Raw genomic sequence first — 14,541 nt, 5'->3', positions numbered from 1 at the left:
GAAGAAAATGAGCCCCTCAGAAATTACTGGGAATCTTGGGAAGGCCTCAGAACACCCAAACTGATGTTTGGGAGGATCGTACTTAAATTACAGAGGGAAGGGCCGCTCTAGCTGACATCTGCCTTACATAGGGATGGAACGATAACATAAAGTAATTGCAGGTGTTTTAAGTTTACAAGAGGCTTAAATGTATGAAGTTTTAAAAAGTTCCCATTTGTTCTAACAATACTGATCACCATCCACTGACTGAAACAGAATGAATGGATCCTGGCTAAGCCCCTGCCGTGGCAAATTCCAGTGGAAGTGATGTTCAGGTGCACCCTGGATAATGGCTGAGGGGAATGAAAATGAATACGCAAGATGAAAAAATTAACACCCAATCTCAGGTGGCAGCAGGGCTGGAGGGAATGTAGTTGGGCTGTCCAGCTTTTGAAAAAATTGTTCTATGTGTTTGTTGAAGTATCACTGGAGCAAAAATATGATCAAATGTTCAAGAACTGGCCTGTGAGAAAAGTTCACAGGGGAAAGGATTAATATGTAAAGGACTCTCGGTGAGCACATTGAAGTCCTTAATTGCCCAGTTCCAGAATTCAGGACTTCTACTGACTCAGCCAGAGGAGGGTTACTAACCAGCCCAAATTTACAGATGGCAGATCTGTGGCACAAGGCCTAGAAGTGATTTTTCCCAAGGTTACAGAGCAAGCCAGAGGGTGGGCTGAAAATAGAACTGGACCTCACACTCCCATGAAGGCTGTATGATAACTTGTGTACTGTCAGCAAAGAGCTGAGGAATGAATGTCCTGGAGAGATTAGCATAGCTTTATGGCGAAAGGAGTCTTGCTCAACAATTGCAGATGTAACTTGACAACAGCAAATGACCTACCTAATCCTATAAACAGTAACAACCCAAGCACTAAAGCAAAAGTTTCAGAAAAAAAAATTCCCTTTGACCCTTGCAAAATTTTTAAAATGCACAGCTCCACTGTTATGAAGCCTCTACTTGTGTGGAGCTTGAACTGCAGAGGTCACCTTTCACCCTCTCCCTCTAAAGACTAAACTTCCAAATAATGACTTGCAACACTGTAATATCGGCAAGCTTACAGGATCTTGCAAAAGTGTGTAAACGTTTTCATAGAGGCAGGATTTTCTGGAGTCCCTCAGCGATAACTTTCTGTAAGTTTCCTTACAGAATTAACAGAAGTGAAAAGTTGACTGGGATAGTCAGATAGTTAGAACCCCAGGGCTTAGCCACTAAATTTACGTCTCTAGGTACCGAGGCCCTGGAGAGATTGCTCAGCTAGCTGCCGAGCTCTATCTGAGCTGCTCTGCTCAGAGCTTTATGCAAACCACTGTTAGGTGACTGTTCTCTAGGGTGCATTTTTATATTGCACTGATCCAGTTATTAGAAAACTTAAATAACTTGTTTTCAGGAGTGTGGTTAATCCCATTCCCACTTTTCAGAAAGGATTCTTTGAGATGTTTGCTGTGTAAAGTGGGTTAATACTATCAGCCCGGGGGGCTGGGGGATATAGCTCAAAGGAAAAAGTGTGTGCTTAGCACAGGTGAGGTCCTGGGTTCAATTCCCGGTACCTCCATTCAGGACCTCCATCACAAATAAATAAATAAAAGTTAAAAAAGTTTTTTCAATCCAGCTCAGGTGGGAATATCACAAATAACCACAGGCTATGGATTTTTTAATTGCTAGTTTCCTCCCTTTCATATAAGGGGCTGCACTATTTCTGTGTTGTGCCTTCTACAAGACCCCAACCAGAAACATAAAATCTAAATGTACTATAGAAGAAAGGAAGTGATAGGTCTAGCAACTATTTCTCAGAGAGCTGTCATCTCACTGGTAAGAGCAGTGGAAGCCAATCCCCTTTCCATAGCATAACGGTGTATTTGAAACCATATTACAGAAGCCCCATGAAAAGCAGGAACAATGGAACTATCTGGATATTAAAAATATCCACCAATAAAATCAGGGTTATTAGAAATGTTACCTTTTGCAGGCAGTATTTTACTAATATGTTAACAACCCAGTTATCATGAGGTGAAGAAATAATCCAAACATTCAAATTTGCATGAAACTTTTTGCTCCTTCAGTCTCTTGTAGCATAAATATTTTGGCTGCTACCATTTTTTTTTCCTTTTAAGCAGCACAGTGACATAGGTTAAGATTTTCTGGGTTAAATACACATAAATACATAGGTTAAATACATTTGGAGTGGGAGTGGATCTAGCTCTATTCAGATGCCTTTTATGCATTCTTGGCCATTCTGTCTAAATTCTGGCAACATGCAGGATTTATCTCTGTTCACCCAACATCACCTATGTTTCACAGAGAAGGTGAAGAGTGTGAAAAACTCCAAGGGGTCAACAGTGTATTTGGGTTGCTCCTTTACTCACTTCCATTCCTGCCTTCTCAGTTTGACCCATGCTCTGTTTTCTAGTTCTGTTTTATTTTCAACCCTGGTTTAGCAATTTCTGTATGCACAGTTCCAACATATGGACTATTTTAATTGATTCATGAATTCACCCATCTATTTATTCACCAACATTTTTGTCACTGTAAGAGACATAAGCATTCTTAATAAGGCTGCATTTGAATAAGGGAGATAGCCAAGTGACAAACACAATGTAAGATATATGGAATATGCACTCCAGTGTTTGCAGCAGCACTATTTACATGGAAACAACCTAAAGTCCAGATGACTGGATAAAGAGGTTATGGTATATTTATACAATAGAATACTATTCAGCCATAAAAAAGAATAAAATAATGCCATTTGCTGCAACATAGGTAGACCTGGAGATTGTCATTCTAAGTGAAATAAGCCAGAAAGAGAAAGAAAAATACCATATGATATCACTTATATGCAGAATCTAAAAAAATAAAGATACAGATGAACTTATTTACAAAACAGAAACGGACTCACAGACATAGAAGAGCTTATGGTTATCGGGGGGAAAGGGAGTAGGAAGGGATAAATTGGGAGTTCGAAATTTGCAGATACTAGCTACTATATATAAAATAGATAAACAACAAGTTTCTCCAGTATAGCACAGGGAACTATATTCAATATCTTGTAGTAACCTATAATGAAAAAGAATACGAAAATGAATATATGTATGTATATATATGACTGAACCTTTATGCTGTACACTAGAAATTGACACAACATTGTAAACTGACTATATGCCAATAAAAAATAAAAATAAAAAAATATGTGAAATAAGTGTTAGAGGTAAGCTGTGAGGTCTGAAAGACTTAAGTTCAAATCCAGCTCTGCCATTTACTAGCTGAGTGACCTTGGTCGAATTATTGACTCTCACCGAGGTTCAGCTGCACTATTTGGGAAAGTGAGTGTGGCAGCTGTCTTTGAAGATGGCCCTCAATGATCCCAGGATTCATGCCCTTGTGTATCTGCTTGCCTTGACTGAGGGCTGGACCTAGTGACTTACTTCTAACAAACAAAACTGCAATTTTTTTTTCTATGATGGAGATTCAAAAACTGACTTACGTCTTACTGGATTTTTCTCTATTGCCTTCTTACTTCCATGCTTTCATGAAGTAAGCTGCCATGTTATAGAGCCCCATGTGGCAAAGAACTGAGGGCGGCCTCCAGCCAAGAGACAAGGAGGAACTAAATCCAGCCAACAATCATGTCAGTCAGCCTGGAAACAAATTGTTTCCCGATTGAGGCTTGTGATGGCCATAGTCTCGTTCCATACCTAGATTGCAGCCTATGAAGCAGGGAACTCAGCTAAGCCAGCCCAGACTCAAACTAAGATAATAAATGTTGTTTAAAGCCATAAGTTTTGATGGTCATTTGTTACGTATTAGTGGATAAGTAATACAATGAGATAACATGTTCCTTGCAGAATTATTGGGAATCAGAATATATATGAGGATTATGATGATGATGAAGATGATGAAGGCAACAGGAGGGGACCTAAACTAAGCTTAAAAGAAGACTCGGAACCTGGCAGAAATGCTACAAATGTGAAGAAGATGTTTTTAGTGCTTGAGCCTGGGAGGTGTACAGGAGAGATGAAGGTATGGAGAACAGGGTATTGTATTTCTCATTCAGGCCCTGACTGTGTCTGACTGATGAAAGGGACTTGTGAAAAAACTACAGTAGCAGATGTGTGAGGATTGGCAAACAAGAAATGGTGCTTGGGGGCCCAGGTGACAAAGTTTAGCAAAGAACTGGGGTGAGGTGCATTCTCACACTTCTGCTCAGATTGGAGTGTGGCTCCAGCTATACAGTGAGAACCGGAAGTCAAGGACTTCCTGCCTCAGGAGCATGGGGAGCAGCACCCTTGGCAGGGAGGAAGGGTTCTCTTGGGGGACAGTGGCCATGGTAGAGATATCAAGACCCTCCCACCTCTACTGAGATTGGGGCATAGCTCTTCCTGTGTTTGTGGCTGGTGAACAATAAGAAAGAGACTGGGGCAGGGGATAAGTTTCTTCTGTATAGCACAAGGAGCTATATTCAATATTTTGTAATAACCTTTAATGAAAAAGAATATGAAAACGAATATAGTGTATGTATGTGCATGACTGGGACATTGTGCTATACATCAGAAATCGACACATTGTAGCTGACTGTACTTCAATTTAAAAAATAATTCAGAGAAAAAGAAAGAGCCTAGGGAAGCGACCCAAGTACACTTGATTCTGGGCAGCTTCTGAGATAACAAAATGCTCTTAAAAAAATAAAAAATAAGATGCTCTTAAAAGAACTGGAGGACCAGCATCACCGTAAGCAAGTGAAATTTGGATTTTAGCTGTCTTAAAGGATGTGCAGGATTCTGACAAAGAAAGATAAACAGACACTCTATACGGAGGGAACAGCACAAGCAAAGATTCAGAGCTGTGAACAGAAATCATTAAGGAAAAGCAAGTAGTCTCGTGTGACTAGGGAGAAGAGTACAAACTAGTTAACATTTCCTATTCTGATTCTGATTTAGTCCCCAGAGCAGTGATTCTCAAACTTTTTCGTGTCAGTTTCCCTTTACACTCAAGAATTATTGGCGACCTCACAGAGCTTTTGTTTATGTGGATCATATGTTTTGAGTATTTACTGGATGAGAAATTTAAATGGATAAATTTTTAAATATTTAGTTTGAAATGATCTAAAATAGCAATAATTAATATGTTAACATAAATAGCATGTTTTATGAAAATTAACTGTATTTCCCAAAACACAACAAAAATAAGTGAGAAGAGTGGCATTCTTTTGTATTTCTGAAAGTCTTTTTTGTGTCTGGCTTAATAGAAGACAGCTGGGTTTTCATATATTTGTTTCTGCATCAATCTGTTACAATATTACACGTCACATTGCCCCTGGAAAACTGAGAATGAAAAATACGAATTATGTTTTTTGTATTATGCAAATAGTTTTGATCTCCCAGACCTTCTGAAAGAGTTTCAGGGACCCACAGAGGTTCCTGGACCAACCTTAGAAAATCACTGTCCTAGAACTTGCTCTGAGAGAAAAAGCCAGAATTTACTAATGTAGTAATGATGATGATGATACTAATAGTATTACTGATAATGAACACTTACTGGTTGCTTACTATGTGCAGTTCTAAGTACTCACAAAAACCTAAGAAGTAGGGGGAAGGTATAGCTCAAGTGGTAGAGCACGTGCTTAGCATACACAGGGTCCTGGGTTCAATCCCCAGTAACTCCTCAGAAAATTAATAAACCTGTTTACCTACCCCCACCAAAAAAAATAATAAAATAAAATAATTGTTTTAAAAAAAACCTAAGAAGTTCTTAAAATTATACTTTCCAGATGAGGAAACTAAGGGCAAAGAAGTTAAATAACTTGCCTAGTTTACACAGCTAGTAAGCGGGATAAAACTGGGATGTTCACGCAGGCAGCCTGGCCCCAAAGCCTGTCCTAACCATTGCACCATCGCACGTCCTCAGCGGACAAAAGCCTGCAGTATAAATTACAAAGAGTTGAGTCATCCCACTCACCCACCCCTACTCCCTCCTCTCCCTGCCATTTTAGATCTCAATGTTCTTTTCTCTTTCCCTCCCCATTTAGGGAACTCATGTTTCTTTTCACTCTGCAGTAAGTCCTTGTCCATTGCCCGTTGTTCATTATTCCCACCACTCCATAGAAACTGCTCTCTCCTGAGGCACCAGCGGCCTTATAATTACTAGATTCTGTTGCCAGTTTTCAGTCCTCATCCTCATTGTTGTGAGATGTGGGATATTTTTGACCATTTTCTTTTATATGAAAATTCCCCCTTTTATTGGTTATTCTGACACCAGACACTTTTCTTTTACCACTTATCCAATAAAGAATTTTAAAATAAATAAATAAACTGGTAACACCAATCCTTTATTGAGTAAATGCATTGTATCTTCTTCCAGTGCATGGTCTGTCTTTTCACTCTTTTTTTTTTCTTTTTCTTTTCTTTCTTTCTCTCTCCCTTTCTCTCTTTCTTTCTCTCTTTCCTTCTTTCTTTCCTTCTTTCTTTCTTTCCTTCTTTCCTTCCTTCCTTCCTTCCTCCCTTCCTTCATGGAGGTACTGGGGATTGAACCAAGGAACTTGTGTATGCATGCAGTCTACCACTGAGCTATACTCACCCCTAAGAATTTTCTTTTTATTTCTTTATGAGGTCTTCCTCCTTGGCTTGTCCCTTAAATATCTTCATTCCCCTGCACCCTTCTCTGATGTCTAGTGTTCTGTCCTGGACCCTTCTTTCTTCTCATTGTACAACTTCTCCAACTGCCACATCATTCACCTCCAAGGCTTTAGTTACTAAACATACACTGTTAACTCCCAAAGACATTATTTACCGCCCAGGCCTCAGTCATATGTCCAAATGATGCCTAGACATTCCTCAGACACCTGAAACTTAACACATCCACGTCCTGACCTCCATCTCCCCCCTCAAACTAGCCGCTTCTCCTATGGTCTCTGACCTGGGGAGTTACACCACCATCCTCCCACAAGTTGGGACAAAGAGTACAACCTGCTTGGAACCCACTTACCCCATCTAATGTGCACAGGAAAGGAGAACTAGTAAGGAGCAAATTGGAGCAGTTAGCTCACTTTCTATCGGTTGGATGCCACCAGTGTTTGAAAGGGAAGTCAAGATGCAGCCATCCTCCAAAAGATAAGTAACAGTCCCTCAGTACGTTCCATTGCCCTACATGCACTCAAATTCTCTCAGCTTCTGGATTAGGTTAGAATGATCAAAAAGCGTGTGGATATCTCCTTTTTGTCTGCCCAATATCCCTTTTTCTATCGGAGAACGTTCCCTTCCCCATCCTTAGTGGTTCTGGTAGTATTATCAATCATGGTGCCTTCTCCACCTCCTGGTGCAGGGGTGGGAGGGTGACCTAGGCCTAGGCAATTGTGGTGCTTCCACCTTCTGTCCCTAGCAGTTAGTCAAATGAATGGGTATATGACACAACTATAGCCAATCCGAATCACTCCATGAGATGCACTAGACCATAGCTGGAGAGCAAGGCTCTGTCTTTTTCCAGAATTGAAAGTTGTGAGAATCATAAATTCAAAAGCTGCATGTGTCCATCGTTTCTACCAGAGTGAAAGAACCTGCTTAACAATGAAACTACCACAGAGGAGAGCAGAGCAGGGAGAGAGAAGGAGAAATAGGGCCTAATGACATCGTTTGAACCCCTGGATCCAGCCATGCTTGACGCTAATCCTGAGGCTTTCCAACTAAGCAAACCAACAAATTCCCTTTTTGCTTAAGGGAATTTCAAGTTGGTTTCTGTCAGTTGCATCTAAAGAGTCTTGACCAGCAAAGGGCACTGCTGATGTCTGTATCTTGAATTCTGTGAAAGGGAGAACACTAATTATTCACCCTTATCTGGAAAAGATACATTCATTTTTCACAGCCCTTGAGCATCAATTCTAGGAGAGGGTAAGGAGGATGGAGCAATTCTCTTAATTTTTCATGTGGAGTATCTGGAGAAAGAGAGATGAGGGGCCCTCTGATAAGTCAGTAACTATTCAATTCAAAATATATACTGAGTAGAATTATATAATTAGCACTATGCTGGCCATTACTGAGAGTACAAGATATTCACCACCATCAAGTAAGGAATTTCGGAGAGAAGATTTATATACATTTAACACCTAAATAGCCATCCCAGGCTCAACACATTTTACAGGCCAAAATAAAACACGCAAGTGGCATGTACCATAAACATTTGAGGAATTTTAGGATGTCCTGTTCAGGTGATGGAAAGCCTCAAAGAGGAGTCTTGGGAAGTATTCGCACGATAAAGCGGTTGGGAAATTTGGCTCCTGAGGGCAAAGGGGCAGGTGGAAACTGGAGATCCACAGTCTATTCTGTTGTTATTTGTATGTTCTCTCTCTGCCCCATAGAGTCTGAAACCTGTCGTTGCTCTTATTTATATTTTGGTCTTTCCCTCTCATTGTGTGTCCTTCAAAGGCAAGAGCCATGTCACGTTCACATGTGAGTCCCCAGCACCAAGCTTTGCAGCTGGTGTAGAATAAATGGTCAGTAGGTGGGCGATGAGTGGAGGTGTGAATGGATGAGGCAGCATCACCTAGATCTGAGCCCTGGGAGACCCACAGACTGTTCCTGTTTTTACCTCCTTCCTGCACTTCCTGTCTAACTTTCCTCCCTACCATATAGGTTTACTCAATACATATGTCATTTGCCAGGATACAGGATGCCAATAAGTGCTGGGGAAGTAACAAATTAGAGCTCAGTCCTACCCATTTCCCTAGGCCCTGAAGTCCTGGCTCTGCCAAGGGCTCCCTGCCCAGTGACAGAAGCTGCACTCTCTTGCCAGCTTACTGTGCTGACAGCTCTAATTGCTAAATGAACAATCTGCGTTTCTAATGGGGAGAGAGCTTCTCAAAAGAGGATCTGGGCTCCTGCAATCTTGGGAAGGGAGTACACTAGTGTGCAATCAGAAACTACCACCTCAGCGGGAGAGGTCAGCCCTGAATTTTCCATTACAGGATGGGTAAATTTGGAAACTGGAAGCATTCTTGGAATTTTCGATTCCCAGAGTATGGTGGAACCCTTCTGTCATGGGGAATGTGCACGAGCTTTGCTTTCAGAACACAAACTGCTATATAAACATAATGGTTTGCAAAAGATAAATTGGGTGTGGGCACTGCAAATGTGTTCACAACATGAATATTTAAAATAAATCCATAAATAAATACTTGTTGGGCACATGCATGTGGGGGAGAGAAATCAAGAATATTAATATATGACCCTTAAAGAGGTGGCAACTTTACTGAGGAATAAATCAGGCAGTCACAATGACATAATTTAAAATGCTAGACAAAAAAATGATACAGATCCCATCATAAATACAAATACTCAGGAGAAGAAAAGAATCATTACTCCCAATGTCCTTAAAATGGAAGAATTTGCAAATGAATATTTAAATCATTGAAATCAGGCAGACCTAAGAAACTGCTGGAGAAATTCACTCAGAGGGCAATGTGATTTGTTAGGTCCCGGAAATTACCCTATAATCCAGAGGCTGCCGGCTCTGAACTTGTCTGAGCCAGTATGGTATTTTATAGACTCTTAGCTTGTAACAAAGTTATGGCGTTGACTGTATCTCAGTGGGGAGGTCAGGTCTGGTAACCTCTACCCTGTGCCCATTTCTCATGGAAGATGACCCCAGTCAAGGTCAAATATTATCTCCAGAAATGGGAATTCCAGCCTAAAATCAACTTTTAGTCACGGTTTCCTAAGGGCTCACGTTTAAGGCTAGGGCACACATCCCATCATAGCCTGTAGCATCTGCCACATGCAGAGAAGTTCTGTTCACACCAGGCAGCTGCCTCTTTTGAATGGTCTGAGTTTTCAGTCTAGACAGCCAAAACTGCCTGTGTTCAGGGAGCACGTGTTCAGATTGCTGCTGTGTCACTGCACTTCCTGACTAGTTTTAATTAGCCCTGAATATAGTCTACAAAGTATAGAATCAAAAATGACATCCTGTGCATTACTACTACCTGAGACTTCCATCCTGAGGTCAAGGAACACCTGGGAAGTGAGTGCATCCTCTCCAACTCCCAGTGCTTCCTTGCATGTTTTTGACCCAACCTCTCATCATGGACATTTTCCATTATTATCCCCTATCTGCACCTCAATGGCCAATCTGTTAATCAGCGAGGTCATCTTCCTTCAGAGACATTTGACTTCTGACCTAGTCCCCAGTTCGTGTCTCAGTTCTGAAGGGTACATCCTTGTCCACCTGAATGTTGCCCACCACACACCGTGATGACCAAATAGAACATCTCATTCAAAGGCTCAAAGGGAACCAACCATCAACATCACTGTGCCTCTGCAGAGCTCCCTGTCACTGCAGGGTTTGTGTTCAACAATTTGTTCCCTCTCTCTAATCAGAGCACCCCCACCATGTTCCCACATCTCCCTGCACTTCCAACCTGCATAGTAATGATGCTCTCATGTCCACTTGACCTGGAGCCTTCAAACCCACCAGACTAGCCTGTGGATCAGAATTGATAGAATAATAAAGACAAAGATTGCTCACTTTCAGTTCTTTCCCTAGAAATTAACTAGCATCCTCTGAATTTTACTTCCAGCTTTTTTTTAAAAGTATGTATGTATGTATGTATTTTAAAGTGGCAGTTTCTTTTTATTTATTTATTTTGGGGGGCTTATTCAATTGGCTTATTTATTTTCAGTGGAGGTACTAGGAATTGAATCCAGGACTTTGTGCATAATAAGCATATACTCTACCACTGAGTTATACCCTCCCCCCCTACTTCCAACTGGTGTTTATCCCAGCTCTCCTCAGCTCTTGACTCTTGACTTTGCCATCATCTGAGGCTCTGTTCATGCCCTTTGGAATCACTGAATGAACTTGGTTTTCTGGGCTTAACCCATCGAGTTCTTAAAGACTCTGCCTTGTATTCATTGCTCTGGTATACCAGCCATGATAAGTTGGGTCAGGTTGCGGTAACAATCAATTCCAAGATCTCAGAGCCTTCATGTAACAAAAGTCTGTCACTCATTGTATATGTCCAGGGTGAGGCAGCAGGGAACTCTGCTCATTGGAGTTACTCAAGAGACCCAAACTGATGGAGGCTTCATCTCAACACCTGTTACATGATCACTGTGGTAGGAAGAAGATATGGCATGTAATGTGCTGGCTTTTAAGATACCTGTCCAGAAATAACACACATTGCTTCCACTCACATTTCATTGGCCAAAGCAAATAACATGTTCATGCCCAACATTTTTTAAATATTGATTTATTTATTTATTTTAATTTTTTTTTAAATTGAAGTATAGTCAGTTTACAATGTTGTGTCAATTTCTGGTGTACAGCATGTTTCAGTCAGACATATACATACATATATTCCTTTTTATATTCTTTTTTGTTATAGGTTACTACAAGAGATTGAATATAGTTCCCTGTGCTGTACAGTATAAACTTGCTGTTTATCTATTTTACATATAGTAGTTAGTATCTCCAAATCTCGAACTCCCAGTTTATCCTTTCCCACCTCCTTCCCCTCTCCACCCCCAGTAACCTTAAATTTATTCTCTATGTCTGTGAGTCCATTTCTGTTTTGTAAATAAGTTCATTTGTGTCTTTTTTTTTTTTAGATTCCAGATATAAGTGATATCACATGGTATTTTTCTTTCTCTTTCTGGCTTACTTCACTTAGGATGACAATCTCCAGGTCCATCTATGTTGCAGCAAGTGGCATTTTTCTTTTTTATGGCTGAATAGTATTCCATTGGATAGATATAGATATAGATACACCACATTTTCTTTATGCAGTCACCTGTCAATGGGCATTTAGGTTGTTTCCATGTCTTGGCTGTTGTTAATAGTCATGCCCAACTTTAAAAGTGAAAGAAAAGTGCAACCTACCATAAGTCTACCAGATAAGCCCTTGTCTGCCTCTCCTCTGACAGCAGAGGCTTAGATACTGAGAGGCCCAGACTTGCAGCTGGAGGACAAATACCAAAGCTGTGTCCAAGAAAGGGTGCCAGGGCTGAGGAACTCAGCCAAATCTAGTTGTCATGCAAGGAGCCAGAGGCAAGAAACAGGATCCTAAGAGAAGGTCAGGCAGACAGGGAACATGAGAGTAAAAACCAGCAGAGCGGATGCTGCAAATAGAAACTCTGTAAACAAGATCCCAGACTCACACCTTTGGGTTTTCAAATTAAATCTCTTTAATCAAAATAATGCTTGCACATATTTGACAAAATCAACTGGTTTTCCAAGCCTTTCTGGGAAAATCACATTTCGTCCTCCACCCTTGAGGCTACCTTTTCAACTTTCTTTACCTTATCTTTTGAATCATATCCTCATATATTCTTGGATTTGGTGGAGGGAGTGTTAGACTCTCTATTTTAGTCTATTAGTTCCTTCCTGCTATGAAATAAGGGGAATTAGCTCTCTTACCCACTCACTGCATACTTTCCCTCTCCTTAGCGTCCCAGTGTTAATCCACATTGAGTGTCAATGTGATTCTGAATATGTAAATATTGTCATAGAAGCAACACAGCATAATGAGTAAGAGTAAGAACTCTGGAGATAGATTACCTCGATTTGAATCCTGTCTCCACCCCTTCCTGTGTGTGATAGGCTAAGTAATGTCTCCTCAAAGATGCCCACGCCCTGATTTCCAAAACTTATGAATGTTTTACTTTACGTGGTAAAAGGGACTTTGTAGATGGAAGCACTGTGAGATGGAGAGATTATCCTGGATTACCAGGTGGGCCCAGTGTAACCACCAGGGTCTTATTAAGAGGAAGGCAGAAAAAGAGAAGAATGTAAAGATGGAAGCAGAAGTCAGAGGGAGAGAAGATGCTACACTGCTGGCTTTGAAGATGGAGGAAGGCGCCAGGAGGCAAGGAATACAGGTGGCCTCCAGAAGATGGAAAAAGCCACGAACTGGATTCTCCCTTAGAGCCTCTAGAAAAAATGCAGGCCTGCAGACACCTTGATTTGAGCTCATCAAAACTTATTTTGGATGTGTGTTATTTTAAACAATTAAGTTTATGGTAATTTGTTACAGCAGAAAGAGGAAATGTAAGTACCGTGTGGCTTCATCGAGGTACTTAACCTCTTTGCCACAGACTTCTTATCTGCAAAATGAGTTACTGTGAGAATTAAATGAGTTAATAAATGTAAAATAGTTAGAACAGTTTCTTGCACATAGTAAGTGCTATATGTGTATTTCCTATTATTGTTTGTAGCTAAGCCACCAAGAGGAGTATGCCTTTTCTTTTGTCTTTTTCTGGCACTTATAAATCCCTTAGTCTTCTATGCATTTATCACTAACTCATCTCCAGCTATAAAATTGCCTGTCAATATGCCCATACATATAAATGACATGTCTATTTCATTTTTTTCTGGGAGACATCACTCCTGGAGCCCCGGGTTCGCCTCTCCACTGCAAGCAGGTTGCCCTCCAGGCCTGCCGCACGGCCACTGTCCCTTCATTGTCCTTCTGGGGACTCCCTTCAGTCTTCTCTTCTGTTAGGTCTCCTGCTTTCCTTGGTTCTGTCTCTTCCTCTTTCTTTTTTGTTTTCACTCCACTTTTATTGAGATATAACTGTATCTTTCTCTTTCTTATTTACTTTCTAACTTTGATGGTGTATATCCTCCAATAGCTCCTGAAAAAAGGTACCTCAGAGGTAAATTTGCTGAGACCTTGATTGTCTGAAAATATTTTTGTTCCATTCTCACACTTAATTGATAGTATGGCTGGATACCTTTTCTAGTGCCATAAACTGAATGTTTGTGTTCCGCACCCTGCCCCCGCCAAAATTTATATGTTGCAACTTAATCCCCAATGTGATAATATGTGGAGATGGGATCTTGGGAGGTCTTGAAGGTAGAGTCCTCATGAATGAGATTAGTGTCCTTATGAAACAGGACCTAGAGAGATCCCTCACCCCCTCCCCCATGTGAGGTTACGGTGAAAACACTGCCATCTCTGAACCTGGAAGCCGACCCTTCCCAGACACTGAATCTGCTGGCACTTTGATCTCGGTCTTCTTGGCCTCCAGAATTACAAGAAATAGATTTCTGTTGTTTTTAAGCCATCCAGTTTATTTTGTAACAGCTGCACGAACAGACTAAGACATCTAGATTAGAAATAATTTCCTGCATGATTTTGAATGTATCATTCCCCTGGCTCTGTCCTTCTATGTTACCTATGGAAAGTCTGAGTTTCTTGATTCCTGATTTTTTTTGTGTGACCTATTTCTTTCTGGGAACTCTTAGGATCTCCTCCTTATCTCTATTCATTTTTTACATTTGAATGCTGACAGATTTCAGTCCCCACCCCTCCCACTTCTCTTCCTCTGCATGTAGGCAAAACCATAAGCCCCATGGCCCCTCCTTTGGGAAGTTCAAACCATGCAACCATGTCTGTACATGAAAACTCTTAACCACACCCCTACTCACTAACTGCAATTGGAGCCAAAGCTAGTCATCCCTCCTGCCTCTGTCAAGATATTTTCTGACCTCCTTGGGAGCCTGGGGCATGGAAGACCTCA

General features: G+C 40.9%; 1 long non-coding RNA gene across 2 annotated transcripts in view; it reads left to right on the top strand.

The window, feature by feature from the left end:
* Nucleotides 1-14,541, top strand: part of LOC106728613 — a 31,501-nt gene that overhangs the window by 16,150 nt on the left and 810 nt on the right. The window contains exon 3 of one of the 2 annotated variants that reach the window (XR_004326410.1): nucleotides 3,883-4,057. The exons of the other annotated variant lie outside the window; for it this stretch is intronic. This is a non-coding gene — a long non-coding RNA (uncharacterized LOC106728613). The remainder of the gene's footprint in view (nucleotides 1-3,882; nucleotides 4,058-14,541) is intronic. 2 annotated transcript variants of the gene reach the window in all.

This window comes from Camelus ferus, chromosome 15, assembly GCF_009834535.1.
Source record: "Camelus ferus isolate YT-003-E chromosome 15, BCGSAC_Cfer_1.0, whole genome shotgun sequence".
Taxonomy (NCBI): Eukaryota; Metazoa; Chordata; class Mammalia; order Artiodactyla; family Camelidae; genus Camelus; species Camelus ferus.
The sequence above is the reverse complement of the archived record's forward strand: the minus strand, read 5'-3'. Positions and strand labels throughout refer to the sequence as shown.